The 18809-nt window shown below is 35.2% G+C and overlaps 1 long non-coding RNA gene across 1 annotated transcript; it reads left to right on the top strand.

The window, feature by feature from the left end:
• Nucleotides 1-765: 765 nt before the first annotated feature.
• Nucleotides 766-16357, top strand: LOC141339559 (uncharacterized). Its single transcript, XR_012356147.1, has 4 exons — nt 766-894; nt 1347-1467; nt 1566-1639; nt 16171-16357. It is a non-coding gene; the product is annotated as an uncharacterized lncRNA (long non-coding RNA).
• Nucleotides 16358-18809: the final 2452 nt, after the last annotated feature.

Raw genomic sequence — 18809 nt, 5'->3', positions numbered from 1 at the left:
TACATTCTCCATCATTCTGCATTCAAGACTCTGGAACCTCATGAATGGCTAATAGGAGAGGCAAGAAAAATAATGAGTGTTTAGAAAAGAAAAATGAGTAATCTCTAATGTAAAAACATGTAAAATATGTAACACTTCTTACCTTCAATTTGTTCTTCTCCTCAGACAATTGAATGCTATTTCCAAGCAATGTTGAATAGACTGGATCAAGAAAACAACTTCTTCCTGCTAAATCACTACATAGCTGGTGTAATACTCAATGGAGACAGAGATGCAGTACGAAGACAGAGTCTGCCGAAGGTATAAATGTATTATTACACTTAAAGACCTTACATATCAATTTACAACATAACAGACAAATAACTGTATGTATGTATTTATTTATTTATTGTCTTTTATGAAAGGTTGACTTTGGAAACTACAAGGCCATTATAAGTTTCGTCAATGTGAATGGAAACCACTGGAAATTTGTGGTGATTTTTTTTTTGGTGAACTACAAAGGATGATGACCTCTTTTCTTACTTGATAATTAATTTAAATTAAATTTTATTGGTGTGCATGTCTTCTAAACAGTATTTGCACGCACCCTCTGGCAAAATATTTATAATGGACCCAGCAGGAAAACATGAGCAGGATGACAGTAATCATGCTGCTACCAGATTTAGGTAAAATTCTTCTTCTACTTAGTTACAAAGCAAGCAATAATGGCAACACATTAAAAACAATTAACAAAAGCATATTACCTATGTGTTATATTTATCATAAAGGCAGTACTTTAAGATGAGGCTTGCTTGTCACAGCAAAAAGGACTGGGCGGATGTGAAGTGGAAAGGAGGGTTAATAAAACACAGCACACAGCAGGATTCTTTCAGCTGTGGAGTATTTGTCATGCAGGTATTTTGTTTCAATTCTGTAAACAAGAAAATATTTATTAGCATAGTTAATTCATGAAATGGTGGAAAATTTGGTCACATTTTATATTAGGTGGCCTTAACTATTATGTACTTACATAAAAATAAATAAGTACAATGTGCTTAATGTGGATATATTGGATTGCAAAACACTTTTGCTTCTATTAAGGTGGGATATGGGTAAGGTTAGGGACAGGTTTGGTGGTATGGGTAGGTTTAAGGGTGGGTTAGGGTGTAAGGGATGGGTCAACAGTGGTAATTACAAAAATTAATTACAAATAAGAAAAGATGTACAATGTAAAAACATGTACACAATACGTACATTTTACCAAATGATTAACTTAAATGTAAGTACATAGTAGTTAAGGCCACCTAATGTAAAGTGGGACTGAAAATTTATTCAAAACTATTTTTTTTTTTTTTGCCATTTTTTAGATGGCAAAAGCGGTTGTTCAAAATTTCCCAGAAATATCTAAACCACTCAACATCCCACCTTCTCTGATACATATGGAGCAAATCAGAAAGGAGATGGCAGAGGAAATTGTAACATCCTCAGGTGGTGAACTAAATGATATCATGTCATCACTTTCTGTTTTCTGTTTCTGTTTTCTTTTTTTTTCTTTTTTTACAATTTTAATATCTTACCATTTTTAGTTTTCAGAAAGAGCCACTGTTGTGCTCTTTGTGCTTGCACAAAACCTGCTGGAGGTGGTTTGACTACTGATTGGGTAAGTACTCTCATCTTACAAAAAAAGAGTGTGAAATATATACAGCAGAATATAAAAAAGGTTCACATACAATTGTGGTCAAAAGTTTACATACACTTTGCAGAATCTGGATAAACTTGACAATTTTTTAAAAATAATAGAAATTTGGAAACTTCTGGTGGACTACCTTGAACACAACACATGTTTACATATACTTCACAACACTAATATATACAGTACATATACATATATTATGGGCTTGACTTAATATATACAGCTATAATTATTGTTATCATTGTTCATATTATTATGACATATACACACAAACTACCATTCAAAAGTTTTGGGTCAGTACATTTTTATTGTTTCTTTTTTTATATATATATACTTGTATTCACCAAGGATGTATTAAGTTTATAATTAAAAGTTTATTAAAAGTTAATAATAAATAATTTACAAAAATATATATATATTGAATAAACACTGCACATTTTTAACTTGTTATTCATGAAAAAATCCTGAAAATATTTGGCAGCACAACTGTTGATATTATCCAACATTGATCATTCTAATAATAAATCAGCATATTAGAATGATTTCTGAAGATCATATGACACTTAAGACTGGAGTAACAGCTGACAAAAAAATCTGATTTTCATCACAGGAATAAATTCTATTTTAAAGTATGTTAAAAAAAAAAAAATATATTGTAAAAACATTTGGCAATATTACTGTTTTTTTCTGTATTTTTAATCAAATACATGCAGCCTTGATGAGCATAAGAGACTTCTTAAAAACTATTACACTAGTTAACTATTACAAGTCTTACTGACCCCAAACCTTTGAACGGTAGTGTATTTTCAATTCAACCAGTTCACACACACTTCTTAATAATGTGTGATGTTACCTGAACAGTCACTGACAGTTGTAATGTTTTGTGATTAACATTGTGATGCCAATTTTCACACTAAGGACAACTGAAAGACTCATACTATAAGACAAACCATTAATATCTTGGCCTTGACCCCATAATTGCTGCTTGCAGCTATAATTAGGGCCCGAGCCCAAAAGGGCGAAGGCCCTATTGTTCTTCTAAGGATTCTTATTAGGGCCCGAGCCCAAAAGGGCGAAGGCCCTATTGTTTTTCTAAGGATTATTAGGGCCCGAGCCCAAAAGGGCGAAGGCCCTATTGTTCTTCTAAGGATTCTTATTTGTTTTTTTTTTTATTTTTGTTTTTTTTCAACCGTTGGGGCACTTTTGGGGGCCTTAACATACTCAAAAACTCTTGAAAATTTGCACACACGTCGGAATCTGCCGTCGTCCGGACGCCACAGAGGCTGGGACCCGGGCGTGGTTCAGGGCCTCTACAGCGCCCCCTGGAACACAGTTTGAAAACTTGATGTACTGCGCACACATACTTGCGCGTATTGATATGAAACTCGGTACACATATAGAACTCATCGAGCTGAACAACTTTTGTACTCTATGTCATGGGCTCCACGCAACAGGAAGTGAGATATTTAGGGCTGTTTAAAAAGCGCATGCTCTGGAATTTAACGTACTCCTCCCAGGAATTCCATGGGATTGTCACCAAACTCGGTCAGCATGATCTCAACAAATTGGGGACGCTAAATTGCGAGGAGATTTTTGATATCTCGAACGGTTTGGCCGTGGCAAGGCGACAAAGTTATGGCGAGAAATGAGAAACAGGAAGTGTCTAATAACTGTTGACCACATTGCCTGATTCTGATGAAACTTCACCAGTTTGTTCGTCGTATGATGCCGATTCCATAAATGTGACTATTATGAGTCAAAGTTATAGCGCCACCAACTGGCAGCAGGAAACGTGTCATTTTCAAAATGCTTTGAAATCAGCCTCTTAATTTTACTCGATTTTCTTTAAACTTCATCAAAATCATGTCAAAACACGGCCGATAAGAATATGTAAAGGGGTCGATGATAAAACAAATGCTGTTGCCATGGCAACGTGTCAAACTTTAAAATTACATTCCTGTCTTTTCGAGGCAGATAACATGCTTAGAATTTCATGAAACTTAACACACACATCAATATTAATGATAGTTAGACACTGGCAAAAGGTCATAAATGGGCGTGGAGCAGGCACTCTATAGCGCCATCTTTTGACAAAAGTTGGGGGGTTAGTTTTTCCTACAGTCACCAAACTCTGTACTTATATTGTTCTCATCAATCTGGACAACTTTCTAAATCAAACTCATTAGCTAAGACCAACAGAAAGCCGGCTATTTTGATTTGAAGGTGGATTTTTTGAAAAATCAGGTTGTAAACAAATTCACACTACTCCTAAGAACAACCAGCTGTTCACACCAAACTTTTTTAACATGAAGAGAAGATTCTGAAGATGTTAAATTGCGAGCGGATTTTGGATATCTCGAACGGTGTTGACGTGGTGATTTTTTAAAGATGTAGTAAAAAACATAACCCTAATTTTTTATATCTTTAAAGTGCAGCATCCAAACTCTTTAAAACTTTTTTCACGCAGAGATCTAATCATTCTGAGCAAGTGCTGGAAATATAAATTTTATACAAGCTTCAATGAATTAAAGAAAATTAAAAAGATAACTCAGAAACCTGCTGTCACTCTGGTGAATGTCTCTACAGTATGTGTGTGCGTTCAGTCAGGCACAGAGAAGCTCATTATTGCAGGGGGGAGGGGTGAGAGGCAGAGAGGGTGACAGAGTAGAGATCCATCCTACAGACCATCTTTGAACAAAAAATGCACGTACTGTATGTATTGTAATTACATAAATATGTCTGATCTTTGAGAGTCTGATATTTTGAGAAAATATAAAGGGTCACTAAGTCTTTCATTGTTCGTATTTTGCAGTTGTTGTTTTTTATTTATTTTTTACTTAACTGTACCATGAACTTGTCCTATTCAGTCACATAGCAAAAGATTAAGAAAAATGCAACTTTTAGCATTAGCGATTTATCTTCATTGATAGACATTTATTTTCATAGTGTTATTTATTGAATATAAAATTTAAATTAACAATTTCAAGACAAACTTGGACAACAAAACAAGCTTTGCTGTTATCTGTTCAAAACATCTGAAAATTATACCATTTTAAGATGAGTTATATATATATATATCGCCCCATTTCAATACTCAACTTGTTTTTAAAGATATTTTGAAAGAATGAAGCGTTTATAGAGCACTTTATTGTGTATTGCTGTACACCCCCATGAACTGTGTTCATGTTCATGTTAATTCACAGTACATAAACTATATATGAATACTTTTTTTTAGCTTAATATTAATTAACATTAATAAATGCTATTTACTTATTGGTCATGTTAACTAATATAGTTAATGCTAACAAATGAAACTGAATGGCAACATTTTATATTTTTTGTGTATGTGTCTGTGTGTTGATTTTAAAGTCTAACCCTTTCAATTCTGTAAACTTAAAATCCAAACTAGCAGAGGGTTACTGTGAATGCATGTGCCAACTGGGCACCGTCTTCCTTATTGATTCTTAGTTATGTAGCGCTTAAGAGTGATGTCTTGTAACAGGAGGAGTCACCAGCAAAGCAATATCCACACAAAACTTGTACAGATAGGTAACAATGACATTTAAGCAGAAGTGGTGGACGTAAAGCAAGCAATAATAACATTTTGTTATCATCATGAATCATGTTCTTATCATCATTATCAGAGTATAGGGAAAATTTTGCATATTGGTTCACAGTTGGCATTATCTGAAGTCCTTGCATTGATTGCATTTAATTAAATCAACATTATATTTGGTCAGTCTGATCTTGAGGCATTAGAGATGTTAAATTGTGAAGATCTTGAGTTTTCATTAAAGGGCGTGTCCGTGGTGGCCTGACAAAGTTTGATGTTTCTGCATAGACATAGAAGTTGTTATAACTTAGCCATAAAATGTCTGATCTGCCACAAAATTCACAGGTTTGGTAAGAGTCCTGGCCTGAAGACACCTAAAGACTAATATTCAGATATTATCATAGCGCCACTTGTTGGCAGCAGGATATATCATATCTTTCACTAACTCAAACATACCAAGGTCAATCTGCACCAAACTTCATATGTTTGATAATTGTGCTGGCCTGAACACATCTACATGCCAATAATTAGTTACAAGCATAGCGCCACCATCTGGCAGCGGCAAGTTTGGCACATTTAAATGACTTATGACATATTTTTTCTATATTTACTGTATTAAAAGCATACTGCCCACCGTTTGCTGATTTCCTGAAGCCACCGGTCGGCGGTGAGCCCGGGTGCGAGGGCCCGTTCATCGCTGCTCGCAGCTTTAATTAGGGCCCGAGCCCAAAAGGGCGAAGGCCCTATTGTTTTTCTAAGGATTATTCTTTTTATTATTCTTTCAATGTTTTGGGGGATTTTGGGGCCCTTAACATACACGAAAACTCTTGAAACTTTGCACACACATTGGAAACTGCGGCCATCAGGGCCGGACAGACTTTGACATTGGGGGGTCACCTGGGGGGGGGCGTGGCACAGCGTTAAATTTTTTTACATTTGAGGGACTCTGGAGCGCACGCCGATTGATCTACAGTGACCAAAATTCATACACATATAGACCTCATCGGGCCGAACAACTTCCGTGCTCACAGTCCGTGCTTCACCAAACAGGAAGTCAGCTATTCAGGGATGTCTAAAAAGCGCATGCAATGGAATTTGAAATACTCCTCCTAGACCTTTCCACCGATGGCCACCAAACTCGGTCAGCATGATCTCAAGACATTGGGGACGCAAAATTGCCAGGGGATTTTTGATATCTCAAACGGTTTGGTTGTGGCGGGGCGACAAAGTTATGGCGAGAAATGAGAAACAGGAAGTGTCTAATAACTTTAACACACTTTGTCTGATTTTGACCAAACTTCAGCAGTTTGTTCATCTTATGATGCCGATCACAGAGATGTGACTATTAGGAGTCAAAGTTATAGCGCCACCAACTGGCAGCACAAAGCGTAAAGTTTTCTAAATGCTTTTAAATCAACCTCTTAATTTTACTCAATTTGCTTCAAACTTCATCTCAATAATGTTGAAACACGGCCAATGAGAATCTGTGAATTGCATTATCGATATCTTTTATCATGTTGCCATGGCAACGTGTCAAACTTTAACTTTAGATTTTTGTGTTTTGGAGTCGCTTAAAATACTCAGAATTTCATGAAACTTCACACACACATCTGTATTAATGATATTTAGACACTGATAAAAGCCCATAAATGGGCATGGAGCAGGCGCTCCCTAGCGCCACCTTTTGACAAATTTGGGGGTTTAATTTGTCCTACAGTCACCAAACTTGGTACATATATTGATCTCATCAAGCCAGAATCATTTCTAATTTACACCCATTAGCTACGATCGACAGGAAGTTGGCTATTTTGATTTGAATGTGGATATTTGGAAAAATCAGGCTGTGGAATTTTATATACTTCTCTCGGGAAAACCAACCAATTCACACCAAACTTTTTTGACATGATGCCAACATTCTGAAGATTCTAAATTGCGAGCAGATTTAGGATATCTTGAACGGTATTGATGTGGTGATTGATTGAAATCTGAGTAAAAAAAGATAGCCGTAATTTTATTATATCTTTAAAGTGCAGCATCCAAAGTCCTTGAAACTTTTTTCATACAGACTACTAGTCATTCTGATCAGACACCGTTCATTTCATAATTATACAAAGATCTATGAATTAATGAAAATTAAAAAACAAATCTGATCCCTCTCTGCTCTGCACTTATGTGTGTGCGTGGTAAGTGGGTGTGTGTTTTTTGAGTGTTAGGGTGAGAGTGGGGAGGGGGGATGGGTGGAAAGAGAGAGTCAGAGAGGAGGAGATAGAAGGGAATATTTAAACTCTTGGTTGTTTATTCATTAGGATGTGAATTAGGGCTAGGTATTGTGACCAATTTGGCAATTCGATTCGATTGTTTTTTTTTTTATGGTTTCGATTCGATTCAATTCGATTCAATATCGATTAGCTATCAATATTTCATTTAAAATGTTAGTTTTGCAGACATGGGATCACTATTTTGATATAAATGCTGGTAACTTAAAACTCCCCTACTTAAGTTTATTACTGAAATACACATCTACATTAATAATAGGGTGCACACAGTTGTTTATTTTAAACAACTTTTATTTTAAATGAATACTGTAACAAGAAGTCATAAATATGTGCATCCAATGTACACCATGTAAACAAACTGCAAAATGCAAATTACTGTAAAAAAAAAAAAAAGACTAAATGTGCAACAGTGAAATCTATTAAGAACTTCAAACATGTTTAAGAATTTTTTTTTTTTCTAAATTCAACTCAGGCCCATCATAAAGCCCTTGTCTGCATATACAAAATATTATAACTGTCCATAAAACTAACAGTTCTTAACTACAGCCTAATCATTTTTGATCACCAGATTTTTTTGCAAAAAAATTTACACCCATTAGCTACGACCAACAGGAAGTCAGCTATTTTGATTTGAATGTGGATTTTTGTAAAAATATAGCTGAATAAATTCAAATCACTCATAGCAGAATCAGACAGTGCACACTAAACTTTGTCAACATGGTGCCAAGATACTGAAGATGTTAAAATGTGAACGGCTTTGGGATATCTTGAACGGTGTTGATGTGGTGATTTATGAAAATAACAGTAAAAAAGATGGATAGTTATTTCTATATATCTTTAAATTGCATTATTCTAACTCATCAAAACTTTTTACATATAAAGAACAAGAAATTCTTAGGAAATACGTGTAGTTTCAAAATGTTATCATGCTCAGAGGCCCCAAAAACATTAAAAGTGTCTTATAAATTTGTCAGATTAAAGCTCTAGTACCAGGGATGAACACTAGAGGTCCTCATAAGATAAGGAATCGTTTAAACAAAAATGCTATTTAGCTCATTCTCAGTGTATAAGAATGAAAATAATCCATAGAATCAGTTGATATATACTATACTGTCAGTGTACTTTTACATAGTTATTTTGTATAGGTGCTTAAAGAGCATTAAAATATTTTTTTAATCTTTTATGGAAAAATTATATGATTTATATACATATATACAATCTCACTGACAGAATAAAAAATCTTATAAGTATGACACTATACTGCTCAGTTCACTTAATTAGAATGAGAAACATACATCAACTAAGTTAATATGTATTTATTTTTAATATATTTGTTTATAATTATTTCACAGATGCTTATAGATCATTAAAATAATATTTAAAAATGGTTGTAGATCATAAAACATGGTAACTATTTAAAATAGGGTCTCTTTTGTTAACAATGGTTAATGAACTAACACACGAACGAACAACGAACAATATATTTGTACTCGATTTTCTTAAAACTTCATCAGAATAATGTAAAAACACGGCCGATGAGATTCTGTAAAGTCGTCTCTGATGCATCAAATGCTGTTGCCATGGCAAATAAATAAAAATACAAAATACATTCAAATATTTCTTTCCTGTGTTTTTGAGGCAGATAGCGTGCCTAGAATTTCATTTTCCATTTTAAATTTTCAATGATTTATTATATATTTAAAGTGCAGCATCCTAACTCTTTGAAACTTTTTTCATACAAATAACTATTCATTCTGATTAAAAACAGTTCATTTCATAATTATACAAAACTCCACGAATGAAATAAAATAAAAAAACATATCTGATCTCACTCTGCTCTGCACTCTATGTGTGTGTTTGTGTGGTAAGTGGCTGAGTGTAAGGAGGGGGGATGGGTGGTAAGAGAAAGAGTCAGAGAGGAGGAGAGACAGTTAGGGTTAGTCCAAAGGGTTACTGTGAATGCATGTGCCAACTGGACACCGTTTTCCTGGTGCTATCGGGATGGCGACTGCACAGGCGGCGAGGGCCCGGTCATCGCTGCTTGCAGCTTTAATTATTATTATTATTATTATTATTATTATTTCATCAATGTTTTGGGTCATTTCGGGGCCCTTAACATACACGAAAACTCTTGAAACTTTGCACACACATTGGAACCTGCGGCCATCAGGGCCGGACAAACTTTGACATGGGGGGGTCACCTGGGGGGGGCGTGGCATCACGTTAAAAATTGCGACTTTTCAGGGACTCTGGAGCACACACCGGATGACCTACAGTTGTCAAAATTCATACACTTATAGACCTCATCGGTCTGAACAGCGTTCATGCTCAAAGTCAGTGCTTCGCCTAACAGGAAGTCAGCTATTCAGGGATGTCTAAAAAGCGCATGCAATGGAATTTGAAATACTCCTCCTAAGCCTTTCCACTGATGGCCACCAAACTCGGTCAGCATGACCTCAAGACATTGGGGACGCAAAATTGCCAGGGGATTTTGGATATCTCGAACGGTTTGGCCGTGGCGGGGCGACAAAGTTATGGCGAGAAATGAGAAACAGGAAGTGTCTAATAACTTTGACACACGTTGTCTGATTTTGACCAAACTTCAGCAGTTTGTTCATCGTATGAAGCCAATCACAGAGATGTGACTATTATGAGTCAAAGTTATAGCGCCACCAACTGGCAGCAGAAAGCGCAACGTTTTCTAAATGCTTTTAAATCAGCCTCTTAATTTTTGTCAATTTGCTTCAAACTTCATCCCAATAATGTCGAAACACGGCCGATGACAATCCGTGAAGGGCATTATCAATAACTTTTATCATGTTGCCATGGCAACGTGTCAAACTTTAACTTTAGTTTTTTGTGTTTTCGAGCCACTTAAAATACTTAGAATTTCATGAAACTCAACACACACATCTGTATTAATGATATTTAGACACTGATAAAAGCCCATAAATGGGCGTGGAGGAGGCACTCTATAGCGCCACCTTTTGACCAAAGTTGGGGGTTTAGTTTTGCCAACAGTCACCAAACTCGGTACATATATTGGTCTCATCAAGCCGGACAACTTTCTAATTAACACTCATTAGCTATAATAAACAGGAAGTTGGCTATTTTTATTTGAATGTGGATTTTTGGAAAAATCAGGCTGTAAATAAAATCATACTAAACAAAGCAGAAATAAGAAGTTCACACCAAACTTTGTCAACATGATAAGAATATACTCAAAATGCTAAATTGTGAGCGGATTTGGGATATCTTGAATGGTGTTGATGTGGTGATTTTTTAAAGTCACAGTAAAAAAAAAGTAGCATTCATTTTCATATATCTTTAAAGTGCCTAATACCAACTCTTCAAAACTTTGTATATATGAAGAACAAATCATTCCTAGAAAATACGCTTGGTATCAAAATTGTATCATGCTCAGAGGCCCCAAAAACATTAAAAGTATCCAGAAGTGAGAGAGGGAGAAATGAAGACTGTAATACAAGGGATGAACACCAGAGGTCCTCGTATGATAAGGAATATTTTTTACCTCTAATCCTATTCTGTTCATTCTCAATGTGCAACAAGGAAACAAATGCATAGATTTATTTGGAGTTGTTATGTACTGTACTGAACTGTCAGAATACTTTTACATAATTTTAAAATAAACACTAAAAAGCATAAAAAATAGTTATTTTTTAATGAAAAATTATGAAATGTTTTGTTTGTCTCTCACTGATTTGGTAACACTTTCTATGAAGCCCCTATTATAAGGGTATTTCTAATGCATTATAATGAATGCATAATGCATTATAAAAAAACGTATAATATATTATATCATCCAATGAATATTCATAACAACAATTATCATACATTATAATACTTAAATATTAGAGGTTATAACTTTTAAGATTATGATTATTTATAACACACAGTAGACACCATTTTAAACCTACTTCATTTGTAATGGACTATATCATATTAGATTTATTTTGTTTACATTATACTCTATTCTATTGACTATTAACAACTAACTCTCACCAACTAACACTCCTTACAGTGTAGACTTAGTTTAATGTTAGGCTAAGTAGAAGGTTCATGTTCTTGCAAAGTTACTTATAATCAGTTTGTCTTTTGGGGAACTGTCTAAATACAGTGTTAGCATATATTTACCACAACAAATAATAATTACTGCTAGCTGACATGCAGTTGCAGAGTTACTTATAAAAAGCTGTCTAACGGGTACCATCAAAATAATTAAACTGATCATATTATACATTCATCTGATCTGATACCTGATCTAATGGCTATTTGAGAATTATTATTATTATTACTTATAAGTGGTCTTTGTATGATTTAAGTAAAGTGACATCAGTAAGATGGCAAAATATGAGACTTATACATTATAACTATGAAGAGGTAATCATACTCATAAAAGCTATAATAAAAAAAGTAAAAATTCTAATACATTGAAACTGTTCTTATGAATGCTCATGAGATGATACAACATATTATAAGGTTTTTTATAATTTATTATGCATTCATTATAATGCCTTAAGAATACCCTTATTATGTATTATTAATACATGAACCCACAAATATTTTTAACAAATATAAATAAATGTACCAATGTACCTTTTAATAATATATGAATACTTTTTTTAGCTTAATATTAATTAACATTAATAAATGCTATTTAATTATTGTTCATGTTAACTAATATAGTTAATGTTAACAAATTAAACTGGATGGCAAAATTTTAAATATTGTGTGTATGTGTCTGTGTGTTGATTTTAATTAACCCTTTCAATTCTGTAAACTTTAAATCCAAACTGGCAGAGGGTTACTGTGAATGCATGTGCCAACTGGGCACCGTTTTCCTGATGCTATCGGGATGGTGACTGCGCATATGGCGAGGGCCCGGTCATCGCTGCTTGCAGCTTTAATTTGTTTTTTTTTTTGTTTTTTTTCAACCGTTGGGGCACTTTTGGGGGCCTTAACATATTCAAAAACTCTTGAAAATTTGCACAGACGTCGGAATCTGCCGTCGTCCGGACGCCACAGAGGCTGGGACCCGGGCGTGGTTCAGGGCCTCTACAGCGCCCCCTGGAACACAGTTTGAAAACTTGATGTACTGCGCACACATACTTGCGCGTATTGATATGAAACTCGGTACACATATAGAACTCATCGAGCTGAACAACTTTTGTACTCTATGTCATGGGCTCCACGCAACAGGAAGTGAGATATTTAGGGCTGTTTAAAAAGCGCATGCTCTGGAATTTAACGTACTCCTCCCAGGAATTCCATGGGATTGTCACCAAACTCGGTCAGCATGATCTCAAGACATTGGGGACGCTAAATTGCGAGGAGATTTTTGATATCTCGAACGGTTTGGCCGTGGCAAGGCGACAAAGTTATGGCGAGAAATGAGAAACAGGAAGTGTCTAATAACTGTTGCACACATTGCCTGATTCTGATGAAACTTCACCAGTTTGTTCGTTGTATGATGCCGATTCCATGAATGTGACTATTATGAGTCAAAGTTATAGCGCCACCAACTGGCAGCAGGAAACGTGTCATTTTCAAAATGCTTTGAAATCAGCCTCTTAATTTTACTCGATTTTCTTTAAACTTCATCAAAATCATGTCAAAACACGGCCGATAAGAATATGTAAAGGGGTCGATGATAAATCAAATGCTGTTGCCATGGCAACGTGTCAAACTTTAAAATTACATTCCTGTCTTTTCGAGGCAGATAACATGCTTAGAATTTCATGAAACTCAACACACACATCAATATTAATGATAGTTAGACACTGGCAAAAGGTCATAAATGGGCGTGGAGCAGGCACTCTATAGCGCCATCTTTTGACAAAAGTTGGGGGGTTAGTTTTTCCTACAGTCACCAAACTCTGTACTTATATTGTTCTCATCAATCTGGACAACTTTCTAAATCAAACTCATTAGCTAAGACCAACAGAAAGCCGGCTATTTTGATTTGAAGGTGGATTTTTTGAAAAATCAGGTAGTAAACAAATTCACACTACTCCTAAGAACAACCAGCTGTTCACACCAAACTTTTTTAACTTGAAGAGAAGATTCTGAAGATGTTAAATTGCGAGCGGATTTTGGATATCTCGAACGGTGTTGACGTGGTGATTTTTTAAAGATGTAGTAAAAAACATAACCCTAATTTTTTATATCTTTAAAGTGCAGCATCCAAACTCTTTAAAACTTTTTTCACACAGAGATCTAATCATTCTGAGCAAGTGCTGGAAATATAAATTTTATACAAGCTTCAATGAATTAAAGAAAATTAAAAAGATAACTCAGAAACCTGCTGTCACTCTGGTGAATGTCTCTACAGTATGTGTATGCGTTCAGTCAGGCACAGAGAAGCTCATTATTGCAGGGGGGAGGGGTGAGAGGCAGAGAGGGTGACAGAGTAGAGATCCATCCTACAGACCATCTTTGAACAAAATGCACATACTGTATGTAGTGTAATTACATAAATATGTCTGATCTTTGAGAGTCTGATATTTTGAGAAAATATAAAGGGTCACTAAGTCTTTAATTGTTCGTATTTTGCAGTTGTTGTTTTTTATTTATTTTTTACTGAACTATACCATGAACTTGTCCTATTCAGTCACATAGCAAAAGATTAAAAAAATACAACTTTTTAGCATGATCAATTTATCTTCATTGATAGACAATATTTACATAGTGTTATTTATTGAATATAAAATCATAATAATAAAAAATTAAGACAAACTTTGACAACAAAACAAACGTTACTGTTATCTCTTCAAAACATCTGAAAACCATAATTTTAAGATCAGTTATATATATGTATCACCCAGTTAAAATACTCAACTTGATTTTTAAAGATATTTTGAAAGAATGAAGCGTTTATAGAGCACTTTATTGTGTATTGCCGTACACCCACATGAACTGTGTTCATGTTCATGTTAATTCACAGTACATAAACTTTATATGAATACTTTTTTTAGCTTAATATTAATTAACATTAATAAATGCTATTTATTTATTGGTCATGTTAACTAATATAGTTAATTTTAACAAATGAAACTGGATGGCAACATTTTATATTTTGTGTGTATGTGTCTGTGTGTTGATTTTAAAGTGTAACCCTTTCAATTCTGTAAACTTAAAATCCAAACTAGCAGAGGGTTACTGTGAATGCATGTGCCAACTGGGCACCGTCTTCCTTATTGATTCTTAGTTATGTAGCACTTAAGAGTGATGTCTTATAACAGGAGTCACCAGCAAAGCAATATCCACACAAAAATTGTACAGATAGGTAACAATGACATTTAAGCAGAAGTGGTGGACGTAAAGCAAGCAATAGTAACATTTTGCTATCATCATGAATCATGTTCTTATCATCTTCATCAGAAAATAGGGAATTTGTAGCATACTGGTTCACAGTTGGCATTTATCTGAAGTCCTTGCATTGATTGCATTTAGTTAAATCAACATTATATTTGTTCAGTCTGATCTTGAAGCCTTAGAGATGTTAAATTGTGAAGATCTTGAGTTTTCATTAAAGGGCATGTCCGTGGTGGCCTGACAAAGTTTGATGTTTCTGCATAGACATAGAAGTGGTTATAACTTAGCCTGAAAATGTCTGATCTGCCACAAAATTCACAGGTTTGGTAAGAGTCCTGGCCTGAAGACACCTAAAGACCAATATTCAGATATTATCATAGCGCCACCTGTTGGCAGCAGGATATATCATATATTTCACTAACTCAAACATACCAAGGTCAATCTGCACCAAACTTCATATGTTTGATAATAGTGCTGGCCTGAACACATCTACATGCCAATAATCAGTTATAGGCATAGCGCCACCAGCTGGCAGCGGCAAGTTTGCACATTTAAGTGACTTTGACATATTTCTCCTACATTTACTGTATTAAAAGCATACTGCCCACCGTTTGCTGTTTTCCTGAAGCCACCGGTCGGCGGTGAGCCCGGGTGCGAGGGCCCGTTCATCGCTGCTCGCAGCTTTAATTATTTTTATTATTGTTCATATTATTATGATGGCTGGACTATGAAATAAATGAAATAAAGCATGTTAGCATCAAGCTAAAACGTGGTATCATCATGTTAGTATAAACTTGCCTTATCTTAAAACAGGTTAACAATAAAATAATGTAAAATAAATTTAACCTTTTTACCATCATGTTTTGAATGTCAAACAAGTATTTTAAGTTTTCAAGACCAAGATTCATCAAGCCAACATGAAGTTTGTCTACAAACTTTACAATGTAGTTCTAATAACTACTCTGTTTGTCTTAAGTAATCAACATGTTACAGATTCTGCAAAGGTACTTTTCACCACAACAGTATATATAATTAGTCTATCAATCTATGTATGTATGTATGAATGTATGTATGTATCTGTCTATCTATCTATATGGAACAGCAAAGATTTGTATTTATATATTTCTGCCATAAGCCTGATAAAGCAGAACAGACCGCATAATAAAAATAATGACAACAACAACAATAATATGTTTAATAATGATAATAATAATAAATTATTATTATTATTGATACACCCCTTCAGCAGTGAAGTGATTTTTTTTTTTTTCAGTATAAAGCACAGCCTTTCATACCTTGTTGCTTATGTATCTGTGTGTGTGTTTGTTTTTTAGATCGAATGTGCTTTGTGCAAACAATGGTTCCATGTGGTGTGCCTTGGTATGACTGCAGAAGTGTTTGAAATGGCAAAACAAACTCAGTGGGCTTGTTATCTTTGTGATTAATGTACAGTATTATTGTTGTACATTATTCTTTCCCTTTTCCTCCTTTTATTATTACATTGTACCTTTTTTAAATACTACTTCTATTGTCTTCTGTTATGTATAGAGGGTTTGATTAAAATGTATTTCACTACTAAAAATGTTTGGTGTGTCTTATTCTTAACTAAATATTGAATTTTAAAAAATAGTACCATGGCTTGTGTTCTACATTGCAGATTGATTTGATGTATTAAAACCATAGGCTGTAAAAAAATATGGACGTAGTGTCCGTGACGTCACCCGTAGGATTCTGAAGCGCTATTTTAACTTATTGGAGATTATTGGGATAGCAACTAGAGCAGGGCTGTTCAACACTGCTCCTGGAGCTGCGGTGTCCAGCAGATTTTATTTCCAACCATAATCAAACACATCACCTGACCAAGCTAATCAAATTATTCAGAACTATTTCAAAATGATAAACAGATACATTTTGGAAGTAAAATATGCAGATCAATGCCCCTCAAGGAGCGGGTTTTACCAGCCCAGGGGCCTCATTTATAAAGACTTGCGTAGAAACCATCCTTGATTTTATCTAAGAACTTTTCTGATTTGATCGTAAGAGCGATTCAGAGAAACGAACGTACCACGAAATCTATGCGTACGCCAGTCATTCGGTTATAAATCACAAATGATCGTGGAATTGTGTGCAGCTGAATGTTCCACCGTCGAAACGCCCCTGCTTAATTAATTAACATATAAAATGAGCTCATTCCTAAAGCAAAAACTCTGACAATGGCAAGTAAAAAGGAGCGCAAGAAATCAAATTATAGTGAGGCTGAACTATCTGCAATACCAGGCATTACCACAAGGAAACGGTCGTACGCCAAGCTGGAATCTGACGTGGAGATAAGTACTTTTCCACATTAAAGACGGTTTTTATAAATCTGTACTTTGACGTGGATTTGATCGTACGAACACTCTAAGATCAAATCAGTGCGTAAGAAAGTTTTATAAATGAGGCCCCTGATCTAAAGAGTGGAAGTGCATTTTCAGATTTGATTCTAAAAAGCGAACTAGCCACACTTATAAACTTTATAACAACAACGCAAGAATATTCCATGGGAAAATACCTATTGCAATTTTTAATTTCACATGGACTTTAAACAAATAATATAGGCTACTGCTCTGATCAATTAGTAGGCTACACTAATGGATTTCTATGTAATATCTGCCTCTGAGAGGATTCATTTGTTATTTTTTCATAACTTATCAGAATATAGTAATAACTGGAAAACTCAAGATAAATGTACAGTGATTTGATGGTCACTCACTCCTGTCATAGTGTAATACCAAAGTCAGTTTTGAATGTTAAAAATTAATAAACTAATACCTGATATAGGCTACATTTATTACTTAAATGCTTACCTATTTGATTAAATCATGTAAAACTTAAAAAGGGATAGTTCACCCAAAAATGAAAATTTGATCTGAGTTTGAGTTTATCTGCTGGACGTGGATGGGCACCAAACCTTTAAAAGTAAACGAAAACATGCACAGACAAATCCAAATTACACCCTGCGGCTCGTGGCGATACATTGATGTCCTAAGACACGAAACGATCGGTTTTTGTGAGAAACTGAACAGTTTTTATATCATTTTTTACCTTTGATACACAGCCACGTCCATATTTCCAGAGCACGAGTTTAGCATCAGGCATGCTCCATGTGCACGTGCTCAGTCGTAGAATACGAAAACGCCGGAAGCGATCTGTGGCATGTATACAACACTCATTGTTTACACAGTGCACAGAGATTGTGGGCTATTCAAAATGGTAATTACTTGCGCGTATCCTGATTGTTAAACCGATTTAAAGCTAAAGCATTACGTTTGCTTGCGCAAACTCATCCGGTACTTTTCACTGATTTCCCCTTACGGAGTTTGCGTATGCTACGCCAGAGAGCGTGCACATGGAACATGCCTGATGCTAAACTTGTGCTCGTGACAGATGGACGGGGCTGTGTATCAGAGGTAAAAAAAAAATGATATAAATACTGTTCAGTTTCTCACAAAAAACGATCGTTTCATGTCTTAGGACATCAATGTATCGTCACGAGTCGCAGGGTGTAATTTGGATTTGTCTGTGCGTGTTTTTGTTTTCTTTTAAAGGTTTGGTGCCCATCCACATCCGATTTCTGAGGAAAAAGTCGCCTACATCTTGGATGCATTGCGGGTAAGCAGATAAACATCAAATTTTCATTTTTGGGTGAACTATGACTAAAACATGGCTTAGTAGCTTCTGTGGGAATGATAATTGCCATTTCATATGGGCTGGACATGTATTAAATTTATATCAATTTACCTTATGGCTCTTTGAACAAACGAGGTAATGGTAATACTTTTTTTCGTTGGTTGTGGCCAGGCAGACTACCTTCGTGTTTCAGCAGAGACAGGCACAAATAAGACTGCTAAAAAGTTGGGCGTAGTATGCGTGTGTGTGTGTGTGTGTGTGTGTGTGGGGGGGGGGGGGTTACTTAATAAATCAAACCAAATTT

This window comes from Garra rufa, chromosome 1, assembly GCF_049309525.1.
Source record: "Garra rufa chromosome 1, GarRuf1.0, whole genome shotgun sequence".
Taxonomy (NCBI): Eukaryota; Metazoa; Chordata; class Actinopteri; order Cypriniformes; family Cyprinidae; genus Garra; species Garra rufa.
This window is presented reverse-complemented; position numbering and strand designations above follow the sequence as displayed.